This window comes from Mesoplodon bidens (genome assembly GCF_964165515.1).
Source record: "Mesoplodon bidens genome assembly, contig: HAP1_SCAFFOLD_240, whole genome shotgun sequence".
NCBI classification, from domain to species: Eukaryota; Metazoa; Chordata; class Mammalia; order Artiodactyla; family Ziphiidae; genus Mesoplodon; species Mesoplodon bidens.
In genome coordinates this window covers 580157-598046 of record NW_027671802.1, presented here as the reverse complement: position 1 = coordinate 598046, position 17890 = coordinate 580157, and the positions used below count along the sequence as shown (strand labels likewise).

The 17890-nt window shown below is 53.3% G+C and overlaps 1 pseudogene across 1 annotated transcript; it reads right to left on the bottom strand.

Annotated features, from left to right (window-relative positions):
• Nucleotides 1-1414: 1414 nt before the first annotated feature.
• Nucleotides 1415-17865, bottom strand: LOC308611022 (BCL-6 corepressor-like; annotated as a pseudogene). Its single transcript has 9 exons — nt 17301-17865; nt 16589-16642; nt 15932-16118; nt 10031-10276; nt 9251-9677; nt 8586-8767; nt 8001-8255; nt 2936-3102; nt 1415-1785 (listed from the first exon to the last, which is right to left on the bottom strand). The product of its transcript is annotated as a BCL-6 corepressor-like (transcript).
• Between the last annotated feature and the right edge of the window lie 25 nt (nt 17866-17890).

Here is a 17890-nt window from a genome sequence, read left to right as displayed (position 1 = left end):
AGAGCATGAGAAACACTCGAGGTCACCTGGCTTTCCTTGCCTTTCCCACACCTCCAACCCGCCCCTCAATGCTGCCGGGAGTGAGGCTTTTTCGAGAAGGGAGGTGGTACAATCCTTCCTGATACCCTGCCACGCTTTATCATCTCTATCCCGAATAGAATGTCACCACAAAGGCAGACACGGTCCCAGCCTCAGAGTCCAAGGAGGATGCTACTCCTTAAGCACCGGGGTCAACACACAGCAGAGCAAGGTTTCCTGATGTGTTCACTCCGAAGGGTTGGTCATGGGGCACAGTGGCCCGACTGTGGGGACAAGACTCGATCTAAGCAAATCTGAAGACACATAAGATCCCAGGTGCCACATACGGCTTTCTCTAATCTTATACGAGAAGAGGGTACACACATCAGTATTGTCCCGTGGACCTCACGCGCCTTGGAAGGCCCCTATGGTAGCCGTTTGGGGAGGATCCCTTCCCCAAGAGTTTAGTGACTGAAACTGTGCAATTGCAGTCGCTGACTCCCGTGTCCTTTGGGCTCTAGGGGTGTGTTCCAATGAGGGCAGTTGGCTGGGGAGCCCTCCCATCCCCCAAACTTTTCTGGAAAAGTTCCACTGCATTATGTGAGGTCGGTGGACACTTGGTGAGGAATTCACTCACCCCCCAACCCATCCACCCTCATCTGCTGAAGGGGATTTCTAACTCCTGCCACCCCACAGAGCAGCTGGGCTGGCTCTCGACCACACGCTGGCCACGCTCACCCCTGAGCGACGGACACCTGGACGTTATAACACGGCAAAACGGGGTCTTCGGAAAATTCAAACTCCAATAGGTCACCATAGGCCTCGTTGCTGTCATCCTGGTCCTCCGGTCCTGGGGGATTTGCTAAAACATCGTAACCACTTTCATCATCTGGTTCTAACCGGGGGGGCAAACAAGAGAGAGGTCAGTAAGCTGGAGCAAGATTCCAGCTGTTCTCCAAAAAGGACCCTGGAAAAATTCTTTCCCAAGCAAGTCCTGCTCACAGCACCACCCCCACCCCCACCCCCACAAGCCCAACTGAAACGAACAAGGCTGCTCACCAAACACAGAGCTGCCAGAGAACTCCGAAGAGCAACCGGGGTTACCGTCGTCAGGAGCCTGCAGGTTATTTCAACAGTCTGCAGAGAAAGGGGGAGAGAGAGAGAGAGAGAGAGAGAGAGAGAGAGAGAGAGAGAGAGAGAGAGAGAGAGAGAGAGAGAGAAACAAGATAACGCCTGCTGGTAAGAGGCAAATGCTGCTGGAGTTCGGGAACATCTCACGCTGGGGCTGGTGTCACCTCCTGACAAGTCCCACTGCACACGCCTCCAGGTATCTGACTGAAACCTCCCCACGCGTCCACCCGCCTTCCTGAGGGACTGCCCGCCTCACCGCCCCAGCCTGCCAAACAAAAGCTAGCCTGGCTAGCTAAGAGTTTTCCAGCCCCCCACCTCGCAAAACTCAAAGTATGTATCTCTTCTTTGACAGACTAACGTTGGGCCGCTTTTCCCAGTAAAGGGTCACTTAGAGTAAACGGGGGGGTGGGGGTAGGGGGAACCCAGGTGAAAGGCTGTGAAGTCACCGTCTAGATGCTTGAACAAGACCGTGTCTTGACCTCTGCCGTACCTGTTAAGAACTTCTCCAGAAGTTCGCTGTGGTTCACTTTCTTGATGGTTCTACCTGAGTATGTAGCCAGGGTAGGAACAGCACCGTAGGAGAGGAGCAAGCGGACAATTTCGAGATGATCATTCTTGACAGCATCGTGGAGAGGCCTAGGAGAGGTGCGGGGGATTACACCCGTGCACGCGACGCTTGCTTCTAAGGACACGGGGCAAAATCGAGCGTGTGCGGCCAAGCCTCGTAGGCGCGCTATTTCACCGAGGAGGTGAGTGTACGGTCGCTGCGACAAACTACTCTGTTATTTCAACACATAACCCTTTACGGGACAGGTGAAGGGACCATCTCAGGCCTAATTCTTCAATGCAAATCTCTCTTAATGCATGGCCCAAGGAGGAACTCAGGCCACGATGAAAACGTTTCCAATGAACTTAAATAGTGACAGACTGTAAGAAGGTAACGTACGGAGGGGTGGGGGGAAGAATCCCAGCATCACGGAAGCAGATACGACAAGCCATTGTTATACCATTACAAACAAAACCCAAAAAGTGCAGTTTGTCAAAGAAACTGGGGTCAAAGTGGAACCTCTCCTGAAACCAACTTGGAGATGAGTGATCAACCCTCTCGCCCAGAAGCAGTCGACAGGCAGGGCGAGTTCTCAGGAGGATACAGAGTCCTCCTGCCCGTGTCCGCTGGGGTCAGGAACACTGTCCGCAGTCCCATCCAGAAAGGATGCGATTTGGAAACCACGAACCACCAAATACCTTACAGTTTTGCTAATGTTATGACCGTCAGGAAAGCCCCAGTGCCCTGCCTCGTGGTGGCATCCCAGGTACAACCAGGAAGATGCTTGGGCTGACTCAGACCTGGGCCTCTGGCCAATAAACCGAGGTCAAGGACAGAGTGGGGGCCAGGCCCGGGGATGTGGGTGGACACGGCAGGTCCTATCAAGCCAGTTGCCACTGGACCTGTCTGTACTCCTGCAACTTTCAACTCACATATATGTTCAAGAGTGAGATTCAACAGACGCTGGTGAAGAGTCCAGGGTCTTAAAAGAGAACACCCCTGATTATTCATGCAGGCTCAACATTTTCAGGGACCTCTGTCCATAAGAGTGTCACAGAGTTTTAAAGTTCTATGTAAATTTGCCAGAAAGATCTGTCCGATTCCATTCTAGAGGACTCCACCATCAGTGTGCTTACATGGCACTCACTCTCCATCTTTCCTTCTGGGGTTCCCCGCACACCCTGAGAACCACTGCCTATGCCCCAGCAGGGCCAGGCCAAGAGCAAGACCGCCACTGACCCGGTTCCATCCTGGGCACTGCAGTTGACATCGGCGCCATATTCAAGGAGGTGTCGTACGATGTTGAGCCAACCTCTTGCACAAGCCTCGTGCAGGGCACAGTAACCCGCGTTGTCGCGGTGGTTCACATCACAAAGCTTGTTCTCCAGGCAGTACAAGACCACTTCCTACAGGGAGAGGAGAGGAGAGGAGAGGAGAGGAGATACCATCAGACAACCATACAGTGAACCTTGTAAGGGTGACCTCCCCATAGCTTGGCGGTGCCCACTTTCAAAGGCATACATCCTTGGGGCCAAAAGCCCACCATAGCGCGGGCAGGCGGCAGGCATCCTGGTCGGGGGTGAGAGTGTGTGAGAAGGGCTTGGAGATGCAGACAGTGTTGTCTAAGGCTCTGCTGCACCAGTGGCCTGGCCATGGGCAAGTTACCCTTGAACTTCTCCAAGCTTCCACAGGGCTGCTGAGAGGACGCATTCGGATAGCGATGAAAGCCCTCAGCCCAGGGGCCGACGTGACCAGTACAGAAGTGTCACAGCTGCTAACATCTTAGATGACACATTGCCAAGCACAGACCATTCTCACTTGATGGGTCTGTTCAGTCAGTGGCAGTGGACGATAACACAAGTTTAGATAAAAGTATGGATGACCAACACTTAAAGAGAGCTTAAATCAGCCAGAGAACATTCCCCAGCTTAGAGAAGCAGGGACACACAGGTCAGCTACATCCTCGCGCCCCCTGTTAAGACCCCAAATAAGAACCTGGGCCTCAGATGCTCTTGTCTGTACGTTAAGTAGAGTTAAAGAGAAGCTCTCTCCCTCCATCCTCGAGGAATGACACAAAATGCCTCCAATAACCCCACCCTCTATTTTGCCTCACTCCACCCTCTCGGGGCAGAATCAGTCTAATATTCTCATATTTACTCAAGTTAATGACAGGAACCTGATACACCACAGGCTGCAACCTCCACATTTCAAGAATCAAATAAAACATTCACCCCCGCCCCCGGAGATGTTCTGTGTCAACACTGTGCATTAGAATCACTGTTATTAACCTTATTTCTTTGGCTTGATAAAATATTAATATGAACCACTCCCAGTAAGCAGAGCAGGAACTTATTCAATGTTTTATTACCTTAAGAAAGTTTTCAGACACATCGAAAGCATTTGCCACCAGAAAACACATTATACTGTTTATACTGGGTAAGTCGTGCCCAACAGAGAGCCGTCAGGTTCTGAGAGCTGGGAGTAGGCAGAACGTGCATGTGGCCCAACACATGGTCTGCTGGGTAAGGGGGGATGGGATGGGGTCAGAACAGGCCTCCTTGTGACATCTCTCAGGTAACTCATCTGTTAAACCTAAAACGGGGGTCATTCTAGCCGCCCATAAGTGCGAGATGGGTTCTGTAAAACCTTTTATGCCCTTTGGAGGACACGCCAATCAAAGGTGACCACTCACTTGGGAGCGAACTAGAATGTTCCATTTGCTTACCACGTGAACCTAATGGGGCATGCTGGTAAACCTGGCCATTGGTGCCCTGTTACTTCAGGTCACTGCAGCAGCTCCCTTCCAAAACAAGAGGAGGAAGAGAAAAGGTACGCCCACGAATGCATTTCTCCGTTTACATCCCAACCTGCCAGAAAGCCCACAATCCTCTGGGCTCCCAGGCCACCTGCCCCGAGCCCTGGTATCCAGGATACCGCATGAAGCTGCTGCTCTTTTAGCAGGCCCTCACTAGCCAGACTTGAGTGGACGGCTGCAAGCTAATGAGTTGTGTGCCCCAGCCAGGGAGAGGCCCTGTCACGTGGCTCTGGGATCAGGTCTGAACGCCACCAACTGCTGTGCACACATCAATTTACTCACCCCAGGGTTTATTTGCTGTGACAATCATGGCCTTCACCTGGAAACCTTCATCACTACTAGGGCAGATTCAAGGGTACCTAGAAATGAAAGGCCGTCCAAGCTGGTGGGTAAGTCAACTCTCTTCTCCTGGAAGATGGCAGCAAAGGCAGCAGTAGCCCCACGGCCAGGTCAGACTTTTTGCCACGGGCTGTCCTAACTCAACCACGTTGATCCCACTGTTTACACAGTGCTTCTCATTACCCAGATGAGGACGTCTTCTGTCACCCACAGGAACCCAGGAGCTACCAGGAAAGGAAGGTAGTACTATCCTCATTCAACACTTGGAAACTGAGGCCCAGAGATATTAAACCCCAAGTTCAATTAACATGAAGTACTAGACCTAAAACTCAGGTCTTTGGTACCTGGTCAGCTGGGAAGATTCAAAAGGCCCAAGAGGGCCCCAGTTAGAGGGATGCAATCCAGCTGTGACGAGCACCCCACAGGCCTTCTCTGTTGGGGGTCAAGTGGGCTAACTACACTCTCCTAGCTAGGAGGGTGATGGCCTCTAAATGGATGGCAACCGTCGCCACCAGCACTTTCTCTAACTGAAAGGTGAAGAGGCGGGACGAGTCTGTCGACGCAACACATTCCTTGGTTTATTTTCTCCGCTAGAAATAAACGGGAGTGTCTGAAGGGCAGCCCAGCCATTCCCGAGCAAAGTCAAACTGCTTTTGTCGGACAGCTCTCTGTTCAGCGGCTATAAGCCGAATGCCACTACCCGCAAAATGTAACCATAAAGGCCATAAGCCCGACGTTGTTAGTTAATTAAATGCCTCATTAACTTTTTTAAAAACATGACTTATTCAATTCATAGAAAATTTAACTATCACCGCTAAAGGCACAAGCATGTGGTTGCACACTGGCGTTTCAGCCTAAGAAATAGAAGCCTTTTTCCCAGGAGGGAAAGGTTTGAGGTCTTTGGCCACGCAAGTGATCTATTTAACGCGGATCTGAAGCCAGAGTGTGTTTCTAAACTTCCAGAACCACATTATCATGACATAAAGCTCAGACAGCCTTTATACTGCACATGGTATCTTTGGCTAAGCAGAAGAAAATAACCAAGAATGCTGAAGACAAAACTTCAGGAAAACCCTCCCAAACCACACCCTTATCTGCTTAAGCAAACTGTCCTTCAATTTGAAAAGGTTGAAGCTGCCACATCTCCCAACTGGGCCATCATCCCAACATTTAAAATTCTGCCCAGAGAAATCCCAGAAAGTTGGATTCAAAGTTGAAAGCGTTCGTCTACTTGTCACAATGTTCAGCATCAACACTGGTGATGTGTGGAATCTACATATTGAAATTTACATTTGAAGAAAAAAACAAATCCGACCGTAAACATTCCCAAGGCTTCCTGTGCAATCAAAGGCCAGGTAGCCTAAAAAAGGATGGATCAAGTGCCCCTTGGTCCAGGCCTCAGAGCCACCAAACCAAAATGGAAACTGTCTTAGAGGACCAACGAGGGTCTTTTGACCTCTCTGGTCCCAAAGGGAGGCTGCTGGAAATGATGCCAAGTTCACAGGTGGGGCTCGGAGCCCCGCCCTCCACGGCGGGTGCAGCAGCACCCCGCCCCCCCATCTCCAGCATTTGCTGGAAGCGGGAGTCTACTTTCTCAACCCTAACCCAAAAGTTGGGGTTAGGGGTCTCCCCCCCACCTCCAGCGTTTGCTGGAAGCAAGGAGACTATCTTCTCAACCACGGGGGGGGGGGGTCTAGCTCAACACTATGGGCAACATCTGCTCTGTCCTCCTAGGCGCCCGCTCTCAGCTCTTGGGAAACCAACTGGGTGCTCCTTGGACTTCACCTGCAAGTAACTGCGCTAACTACCAGAAAGTGCTCTCTAGCTAATGGACAGGTCTCCAAGAGACGTGTAGATATAAACAACAGCACATTCAACCCACAACAACAACAACAAAACACCCCAAACTAAGCATAGCCCTAGTGCTTCCAACTTCCCACCCACAGGCATGCCTTAAGGCCAAGGCAGGCACACTTCCAAGGGCTCACGGCACTATGGACCGGGGTGGGGGGACACGACGGGAGACGGGGGACAGGGGCACAGAGCTGGCTGACGGTGTGGGCGCCAGGGCTCCGGGCCAGCCTGGGTCCTGCCACCCCAGTGCTCATCCACACCTCCACGCTCAGCCTGCTGAACCGCGTTTTACTGTCACCATTCAACTGCCAGAGGGCTGATGCCAGCACAGAAAAATGCCTTTGCCCTGTGGGCTATTACATCACAATTGCTACTGACAAGTATGGTGGGGGAACTGCACAGGGCATGGAGAGTCATCTGTCTCACAGAGGTTTTGAACTGTAAAAAGGGCAATTCCAGTGTGAGCCAGTCTTGCTGAGGAGCGTGGTGGGCTGTGGAGCACTGCTGGATTGCTACCTGTACGGGTATCAGCTAACCCCTCTGAGGCTCAGTTTCCTCATCCGAGAGTGGGCTAGTATGCGTTACTCCCAAGTGAACATGTTAAAAGGGTGAAAGGAGTTACTACAGATCACATGGGCTTAGGCAGATATCAGCTATCTTTCTATGTTGCTCTAGCAATAGAGGCCATCACTGTCATCAGCCGTGCTGGGTTGGGATACAGCAGTGTGGACAGGGAGTTTTGTGCAAGGCTCAAGCCCTGCTCCCCGCCCATCAGCCCTCGGCTCCCGTGCCCTCTCAGAAAGAGACTGCTCAGGTCTGCCCCACTCCCATCCCTACTCTGCACAGACACTTCCCACCCGCTACCCCACAGGGGCATCACTCTGCCCCAAACAGCACAAGTTAGTAGAGCTAATAACTACTCTCCTACTCTCCTTCTTGCTATTCAGAATCCAAAAGGGCTCATTAAAATTCCCCTGGTCGCCAAGCCCTGGGTTAGGTCAGATTTTATATCAGAGATAAGTGAGCCAGACTGGCCGAAGCAGCCTGCCTGCCTGAACGGGAACGGAACATCAGAGAGGCCTGCCTTTCTTTTCACACCACGACTGAACAAGCCACCAAAGAGCCCGCAGTGTGAGCGGGAGCCAACGCAAACACCCTGCTGGAACACCCAGCCCAGCCCGCCACGTGGAGGGGGCTGGGCTCTGAGACCCGCCCCCCATCCCCAGCCAGTGTGTCCCCCACCCAAGGAGCAGCAGCCGGTGGATCCTGATCCGGGGCACCCACAAGGATGCTCACCTCGTAGCCAAGCCGGGAGGCCTGCTGTAGGAGGGTCTCGCCCGCGTTCTTATTGACAATAAGTCTCCGCGCTTCCGGTGGCATCGGGCGGGACTGGGTGGTCTCTGGAGGGGAGCTTGACCATGTCAGCTGCGAGGCCTGGGAAGCTGGTAACAATTGCTGCAAACAGTCCAAGGGCTTCTGGTCCTGCTTGGCCGGCGAAAGATCATAGCCGGAACTGGGCTCAGGCCGCTTTCAAAATCTCCGGACGGTCACCTATCACGAAACCAGGCAGCGCACACATTTCAGGCTGTCCTTCCTCCACCCGCCTGGTTCGCCTCCTCCCTGAGTTACAAACCTGAGTGGAGGAAAGCACTTTTCCTCCTCTCAGTCTGGGGGAGGCGGGGCGCGAGGAAGGGGTTGCATTTTTACTAGCTGGAAACTTCACCACCACCCAGGAGACACGTCCCCTAGGAAGGGGCAGGGACGTTTTGGGGGGAGGGGTTCAGGAAAAGGAAAGCTTTGTCCCCAGAAGCAGAGAAGCAGGCAGGCGGGATGTGCCTGCACGGGCCCGGGGGGCGGGGGAGAACCAGGGGCAAGAGGTACCTTGCCATCCGCATTGTCCACCTAGGAGTCCCCTGGCAGCGGCAAGCCCCGCCTGGGCTCCTGAGGGATCAAATGCTTGGTTTTGCACGGTCGCTTCCCGGATGGTTTTTCGCTGTTGTCGGTGTATTTCTGCGGCAGGGGCGAAGGCTGCCAATCCATTTCTTCGTCCATGCACAGCACATCTGTCAGGGGGAGAAGCAGCGGGCGTTACACAGTTGTAGCCGGTGAGGAAAGAAAAGCCCATTGTTAGCACTGATCGTTGGAGCAGCTTCAGTTTTTAAAGATATACCAATTATGTTTTCAAAGCGCTAATATGTTAATCATCCCACATTCAACCGGCAAATAGGCTAACCCACGAAACGCCAAATGGCAAGTCGCTTCAAAGGGCCGCAAGAGAGGGCAGAAGCCAGCCCTTCGTGCGCTCCCGTCCCCACCCGTGGGGGGCCTGGGTGCTCGGGACAGGGCGACTGGGGACAGCCTGAGGCTGGAATGAGGGCACTGACAAGCGCCCGGGGTCACCCAAGACTTCCCTTCCTGCCCAGCCGCGGGCTGGGTGATGAGGAGCAGCCCAGGAAGTCGAGCTCCCGCCTCACTGTCCATTCCATAAGGAAGTGTGCAGGCTGAAAGGACCTCAGGAAGAAAACTCCCCGCTCGCCACACGCTACTCTTGTCAACTTGGATGGCGCTCAGGTCCCCTCCAGGGCCGTTTCCCACAGAGGGCGGGTGATCCACCCTCCAGGAGCGCCCCCCGCCCCGTGCGTATCCTTGTTCATTGTCACTGCATTTAAGGGACTCCTCCAACCAGCTGCTGTTGCTTTTGGCCTCTGCCCTTTTCCTGCCAGGTTTCTCTTCGGAGATGCTATTGCCCTGGGGGGTGACCGCAGGCTGAACCGCCTGGGTCACTTCCTTCCTGCCCTGCCGGCCAGGTTTGCTCTCTGCTCCCGCCGTTCTCTAAGGTGCAGCAAGCGGCGCTGCTTTCTGGGATGGAGCCCTGTTAATTCAATGCACACCTCAGGTTGGTCAGCTCACTATAATGTGGCTCTTCTAAGTGGTTAGAGGAACTGTTTGTCATTTCCCTCTCAGGCCAGTCAGCTAATGGAGAAATAACTACAAATTAATGAAGAAGCCCCCCGGGGCGGGGGTGGTGGTGCGGGAAACAAACTGTCTTACACATCACTAACAGGGGGGGGGAGGGGAGGGGTGTGGTCACTGTGTTGGCTGGAACTTGTCACCAAGTCTCGGGAGGGGGTCTATTTGCCTTTGGCCACCTTTGGGCTCCAGCCCCGCCACCTGGCTTTGGGGGGGTGGGGGGTGGGATGGGGGTGGAGGGTGGGGAGGTGTGAGTGGCTCCCCCCAGGGATCCAGGGTGGGACTGGAACTTTCCACTGCTCCGCTCCAGGACTTCCGTAGGGTGCCCTGCGGGCCCGAAGCCAAACCGAGCTCACCTTTGGAGACCCGTCTCCGCTTGGCTTTCAGCAGAGAGTCCTCCGGGAGCACAGTGGTCTCAGTGTGGTTCCTATTGCCAGACACCTTGCGCTTTCTGTTCAGCCGGAGGGTGGGGCTGCGTGACGCGTCCGGGGCCGCCTGGTCGGCGGGGGACTCTCTGGGGGGCTCCGTGTCCATGTCCTCAGGAAGATCACTGTCTTCTGGGGCTTCAAAGCGGTCAGGTTTGCTTCCATCATAACACTCCCCTAGGGGAGGGGAGACAACCCGGAAAGGAGGGAACAAAGGTGACCAGGAGCAGGCAGGACCCCCACGCCCAAGGCAATCTGCTACCAACAGACCACCCCCCTTTGGAGACCAGGGGCCTCACACGCCGGAAGCACAAAACCCTCAGAAAGACGTCCCAAAGGAAGGACAGCTGAACACAACCAGCAAAGAAAGCACAAAATGAGGCGCGTAGCCCACTCACAATCCATCCTTCAAGGGTCAAGGTGAGGCATCTACACCATCCGTCTATAGGCATGTGAGATCACTCCCTAACTGCTTAACTCTCCAAGGTGGCTTACTTTTAAAGGGGGCGTGAGTGACCTCACAGTAAGATCCAACCAATCAGGGCAGAGCTACAACGGGGGGTGAGTGACCTCACAGTAAGATCCAACCAATCAGGGCAGAGCTACAAATGACTATGGAAACAGCTGCTAGTCAACAAAAAAGGCTGATGTCATCAAGAGACCAAATAGCCCCCAACTGCCATCTACACAGACATAGCACCAATGTTCACTTGGGTCAGCAGGGGCGAGGGTGAAGAAAAAGGGTAGGGAAAGAATGGTGGGAGGCTGGGAAGCTGGGGAGACCAAGGCAAGAGGAGCCTGGCAAAGGGAAAGGAAAGGCTTCCTGGTGCACACACAAGGGTCAAGGGCAATTTCAAAGAACTCAACCAGATTGCTACAAGTCCGTCTGTCCTCTTTCCACACCCGTGGGGGGAAAGCATTTCACTGCCATCGAGGGGCTGCTCCTATTTCCTGTCTAGGAAGAAGGCCCACAGTGACACCAGTCACCCACCTGGCACGTCTCCACGCCTTCCTTCCCAGGCAACAAGCATCTAAGGACATTTCAAAGACAAGACTCCAACCCCCTTCGTGGGGGTGGGGTGGGGGGGTGCGGCGGGCAGGGCTGAAGTACTCACACCTCAGCTCCGCCTGTGTTGCTCCTGCCCCTCTGCTCAATCTAGCATCCACTTGGGGCTTTTCCTCCAATCACCCCAGCCTAACATCACTCCTCACTTTTGCTCTAGCCAAAGAAACAGTTCAACTGCTTTGCTAGTCACATTGTTTCTAACACACAAATAATTCCATAATGATCACTGTGCTGTTAAAGAGTTCCCCGAAGATGACCCTGTGTCCATCACCGGCCGGGGGTGGGGGTGGGTGTATGAGTTTGGTATTTCGTTAACACCTGAGCTAAGCTCCCACAGCCCGTTTTTCTAGATGAAATCACGGACACACCCCTCACATGCTGCTCGCATTCCTCCTCCTCTCCCTAGACCACTTCAAGTATCACTCCCACTTCTGCTCAGCAGGCTGGTCCCCTGATCAGCCTCTCTTGGGAGCATTCCCAGCATTTAATGGCAGCCAGTTGTGGGGATGAACGTCACCCTGGCCTGGGCTAGCCTGACCTGTGTTCTCAAGGGTGGAACACACTTAGCTTTTCTCCAAGGGTATCCCAAGGTGGGAGAGATCCCCATCTAGTCTTGCCGGAATGGTGGAATCACCCCAACCGCGAGGGTCTCCTGCCATGGCAGCAGGAGAAACCCCAAACTCCTGGCCTGTGCTTACGGGTGATGCAGCCCAGGCTACCGCAGGCCCGGTGAAGACGGCGTGCTGCAACTCTCACTCGGGCTGCTCTGTGACCCTCTTAAACACTCGGGCAGGAATGGCGCCGCTTTACAACTCGGCCCCCTTCACTTGTAAAGTGGGAATGTTGGGTTTCCTTGGTGGCGCAGTGGTTGAGAGTCCGCCTGCCGATGCAGGGGACACGGGTTCGTGCCCCGGTCTGGGAAGATCCCACATGCCGCGGAGCGGCTGGGCCCGTGAGCCATGGCCGCTGGGCCTGCGCGTCCGGAGCCTGTGCTCCGCAACGGGAGAGGCCACAACAGTGAGAGGCCCGCATACCGCAAAAAAAAAAAAAAGTGGGAATGTTACTGCTAGCCTCCCTCCAGGGTGGGCTTCATAATCACGGGCCGGGCTCAGCACAGAGAAAGGCTGGAAAAATCCCTTTAACCAAAAGATGCCAAGACTTTCAGACCAGCCTGAATCTCAGGCCTGAAATGTAGGAAATTTTAAGAGGTGAGCCCTGCTGGTTACACCATTGGACTTCTCTGGTCCAATCAGCCTTCCCTAAAAGCTCCGTGGGAGGGGAATCATGGAGGGATGGAAGGGCTACCTTAAGAACCCCCATGTCCAAGTTGAAAGTTTCTTTTTCCAAACTAGGTCCATCCACCCTTCCCCCAACCCCAGAGCCTTTTAGGGCAAAGATCTCAATTCCCCTCAGCTAAGGCCCCCCAAGACCTTACGCTAGTGTGACCTTACCCAGGCCAGTAATAACCCTGAAGGACACCCACCCCGACTGCCCAAGATGCCCATGGCCACCAGCTATGGGGTAGAGGCTCCGTGTCACTTGGAGCTTCTCAAAGACTGTTCTAACCACGACCCACAGGAGGATGACCCTTGAGGGCAAAAGAGATGGGGAGATAAATAGATGCACGGGGATCCTAACCATCAGGCTTTGCCATCATTGCTACTTTTGGCCCTTCTAAAAGTGGGAAGCCATGTGCCCTTGGTCACCCAGTCTAAGCAAGATGTGAACGTGGTCCCTGCAGCATGGTCTTATGACTCACAGCACATATATCCCAAATTCATTATGGTTGTACCATAGCATCACCTCACAGAAGCATCACCACAGCAACATTTACAAGTCACTGTGGCAACAAAGCACCCTCACCACTGTTGAGCCATGCCCAGTGAGGCCTAAACAAGGTGAGAGGGTTCTGAGTCGCTGCAAGGCTCCCCAGGATTAAAATCCCCTTCTCTGTAGCTTAACTGTAATAGCACCTCCAGTCAGGGCTAACCTTGTTCAAAGTTACACCCGCTACAGAAGGAGTGCAGGGGATCTCTGTTCCAAAGTAGTTTACAAACGTGCAGGTGCTCAGCTGGAAGAGAAGTTCCCTGAGCAAAGAAGTTTCATGAAGCCCCTTGACTGAGCCTTCCTCCAGCTCCTGGCCAGGCACTGCCACTGAGCAGGACCTAGGCCTGTCCCAGCCAAGTGGTTCGCAAGGGAGATGGTTACTCCAAGTTTGAGAAGGAAGGGACCAATGCCTCCTTGCCCCGCCCCATCTTCAAATGCCACTGAGGGTTCCTAGTGATGAACTTCCAAGTCTGAGGAACCTCCAAACTCATTTGGTGAACTTCCAAAATAAAAATTTCACTCAGCCACCCATGTGATCATAAAGAATAAATGAGTATCTCGGCCACTGTGTTTTCAAGTTAATTTCTTTTTTAAACAAGCCCCTAGCAACAAGATGCACCCGCGCCAGGACAACCAGGGCCGTGCAAACAGCACCCACCACCTTAGAAGCTCCTGGGCCCTCCATGGGTAGGGGCTGCCTCAGAAGGGGGAAGGCATCTTGAAGGCGTCCTGGACCCTCTCTGGGACCCATGCCCGCCCCAAATCCCCGCCCCAGCTCCCATGTGCTCACAGCTCGGCTCTCGGCCACACCAACACCCATGAGAAGGACTTGAGCCCATATCAGCTGAAGACGTGATGGCCCAAGAACAAGAAGGCCCGTTCATATCCAGCTGAATGGAATGAACACCTGCTGGGCCTTGGACGTGGAGGCTGCAGTAAGAACAGTGGCCCCTTCAGGTGACCTTTCCTGACCAGCTATTTACAAACCCCACGTCTCTACAAGACAGAGGGTGGGTGGGGAACCCACCTCCATTGCCCCAACCTTTCAAACGGAGCCCCTCACCTTCCCCAACCCTTCTCCTGCCCTCCCATGGTGGCGATTCATGGCTTACTGGGCCACGTCCCGGGTGCTCCAGGAAGAGACCCGTCGGTCGGTCTGAGATTGGAGGCAGGCGGTGGGGAGAGGGGGCTTTCGGAATCATCTGGGGCTCAGGCCCTGCTCCCCATCAGCCACACCGAGTTCTCGTCTCCACGGTCAGCAGGAAAGACTGGGAAGGACGCACACTAACGTCTCTTGGAAGAAGGGCGGGTGAGGCCACTGAGACATGAAGGGCAGCGGCCACCCTGGGTTTGGCCACGTTGCTGGAGAAAAGGGCGAGAAGACTCGAGGCCGGTTAACTGCCCGCTCCCTTCCTCCAGCCTCCCTCACCATCCACCCGCAACAGGCAGATTCCCTCCTCAGAAAAGTGCATCCCCGTGAACTTGGCCTTGCCCACTTTTACCACATCTCTCTGAGAAACTTCCCCAGGAGCTGAGTTATGAGGCCACTCAGGAGGCTAAGGGCTGCGTGTCAGCTGTGAGCACAGGCAAGGAGGGAGGCCTTCTTGCTGCTTCACTCCAGGGTGGCCTGGACCCTCCGTTTTTCATTCCAATCCCGAGGGGGAGGAGCTCGGAATCGTCTACTCCAGGCACATCAAGAGCCCCATCCCTCGGGTAAGGCTGCCACTGACTAGCCCCAGAAATCCCCTTCTACGGGAGCCACGTGGGACACACCGGTCCCGGTGTGGCTTACCCAGAACCCTGGCCACAGGCCTTTGTCTGACCCCAAAGATGAGCTGGGGGAGGGCAGTGCTCCAAGCAGCAGAGAGAAGCACACGCTGCTGCTGACCACAATTTTCCCGAACTGCATCAGGCACCCACGACCTAAGCGTGCGGGCCAACGCCGACCCTACGACTGGGTCCAAGGGCCTGGGCCTCCCAAACGTGCCCACCACCCCCGACTGTCCCGTCTCAGGAGGATTTCACGCCCACCCTGTCCTCGACGTTCACCGAGGTGCCCTCACTCACCATCACCGGTGAGGTTTCTGGGGTCCGGAGCAGGCTGCAGGCCGCAGGCCACCAGCACGCACACGGAAGAAAGCGGGAGAAAGACCTCCACTTGCTGCCAACGCATCTCATTCGCCCAGGAAGTCTCGAGGGCCAAGCCCGAAGTCAACCCCAGTGGGGGAGCAGCTGAAGGGACCGCAGAGTGTGACTCGAGGCCAACACGAGCTTTCTCTCCAGTTCGGCCTCCAGAACAGAACACAGCCGTCTGGTGGGAAGAACGGCCTCGCTGATCCCACGGCCTGGGAGCGTGGTGTCAGCTCCTCATGACTGCAAACGAGCCTCCACAGAACACAATGATGCTCATCTCTCTGGGGCCTTCATCAGCCCTCATCACACTTGAACGAAACCTCTGCCTCTGGAGGGAGAATCCGAGTACTCTCCACTCCCTCCCACAGGAGACTGTCACTCTGGAGGGTCTGGCTCTGGCTGCAAGTGTCATCCCACTGCTACCAAAAACCCGTGTCCGTACCTGCTACACAACAGAACACATACCTGCTACGCCGGAGGTCCTGCACTGCCATTCCTCTGCTCTACTGTATCAGACTATGACTAACTACAGGACTAGCATTGCTCCGGAAAAAGGAGACGCGTGCCAGGAAACAGCATTTCATAGGTGCTTCACTCCTGGATGCCGCAACGCTCCAAAGGACAACCAGCCTTGCAATCCACAGCTGGGAAGGGTGGCCAGAGCAGCCCGTTCTCCGAACAGCCAGCACCCAGACGCTGGGCCGTCGGAAGCATACTGCTTCCTCTCACCTCCCTCGGCACTGGGAGCGGAACCGCCCCGTTCCCACCGACGTGGTACCACACGCGAGCCGCCTGGGTTCACTTACATCTCTCACTGTCGTTCTGGTCGGCAATGGCCTCCTCCGGGGCGACCGACTTTGGCTTTTTGTCCTGACTTCCTTTCAGCCTTTCCCAGTCAGCGGAGCTGAATTTGCGCACCTCGGAGTCTTTGGTCGTGGGGTGGCCACCTTCTCGCTCTTTCATCTCCAACTCTGAGAAGCGCATCACTGCACGCTACAAAGAGAACGGAGATGGAAAAAAGACACACCTTACCACCAAAGCTATTTCACTGCCCTTACCTTAAAGGAAAGTATCTTCAAAGAAAAGTTTGCCCAAAACCAACCACAATTTATGATACAACTGAGATATTTTAAAATTGAACGATAAAACGTAAGAGTGTCTATGTATAACTAGTCACACACTCTTTATTCGTAAAGCCATACGTATGTAGAGATATATGTGGTGTGTATATATAGCCATACATACACTGTGGCATACAGACAGACATTCTCTTTCGAAGGTAAATAAAACAAAACAAAAACATGACGCAAAGAAAGCGAAACAAAAACACAACAGAAAAGAAAACAAATGCACAGTGAATAAAGACGACCATGGCCCACAAACTTCCCTTTGTATATTTGGAAATGAAATTTAACTCAAAAGGTTTATGGAAGATTCTAGTAATAAAAATTTGAAGAATTGACCTCACAGTAAGCAGCGGGTAGACATAAAATACTGTCCTCTTGTAATCCTTCCATCTATGTAATTAAAATGGGCACTCAATGGATCATTTAGATAACTTCAGCCATTTTTATAAGCATAAACCAATTTTTTTCTTAACATTGCAAAACAATTTGGCTTTATTTGTCTTTTAATTAAAAGTAAAATATCTTAAGGAAATTCCTATACAACATCTATCATTCACTAGCAAGTTAAATACATACTCTATCCCATTAAGCAAGGTTTGTGTTTTTGTTTTGTTTGTTTGTTTGTTTTTTGGGTGGAAAAAAAATTGCACGAATCTCACAGACATGCGGCCGCTACACACCTCCACCAAGTATCACGTAAGGCATTCTAAGCAGCGCTTTTAGGTATATTTGTTAACGTACAGTAACGGCAGAGAAATCAAAGCGATTGATAGGTAAATGTCATGCAGTCTTTTAGACATCCTTCGCAATAATTAAAACTTCCGTTATCAGCATTCGAGTGGAGTTCGCTTAAAATCTACAGAATAACTTCAAGTATCCACTTACGTCCCCTTACTGGACACATTTCAAACATTTAAATTATCCTAAGCTTCATTAACCAAATCAGCCCAGTGTCCTGCCCTATCATACCCCCGGCCCCCTCCTCTTCACACATTAAAAAAACCTGACAACTGGTCAGGCTCCTGAAATTCGGGTGGTGGGGGCTCACCTGCAATGCCCGCTCCTCCCGACTGAGCTGACGGGAGTCTGCGTACAGTCCGGTAGCGACACACTTGAACCGGTCACCCACGTAACCAGCGGAGTTTGCGATTCTCTTTGCCAGCTTAGATGGCTTCGGTTTCAGAACTTTGCCATCGGTTGATCCTGCCTCGTCAGCTCCGTCTTTGGTGTAGCTGGGGGTGACGTCCACACTCGGTGGGGCACTGCCCACGCAAAATGGTTTGGGATCCTCTTGGGTTTTCCCGAACGTGACCACAGAGCCGTCGCTCCCCAGGGTCGGCTCCAGGAATGCAGTCGAGACCGGCGTCACCAGGTTCTCCTTGTTGGTTACCGCTGGAACATTCTCCTTGCTTAAGCCAGAAACTGGCTGGCCCGGAGCCTGTTTGAAAGTATAGGCTTCGTGGAAGTCACTGATGCACCCCAACTCCTCTCTCAGGGCAATGAAATCCCGGTGTGGCTGTAGGGCCATATTTTACTTTTTTATTTTTTAATATATGTTCACATGTTTCCATAAAGGATCCAAGGTGGCCCATAACGTAAGGACACACAATATTAGCTTTAAAAAAACATGAAAAAAAC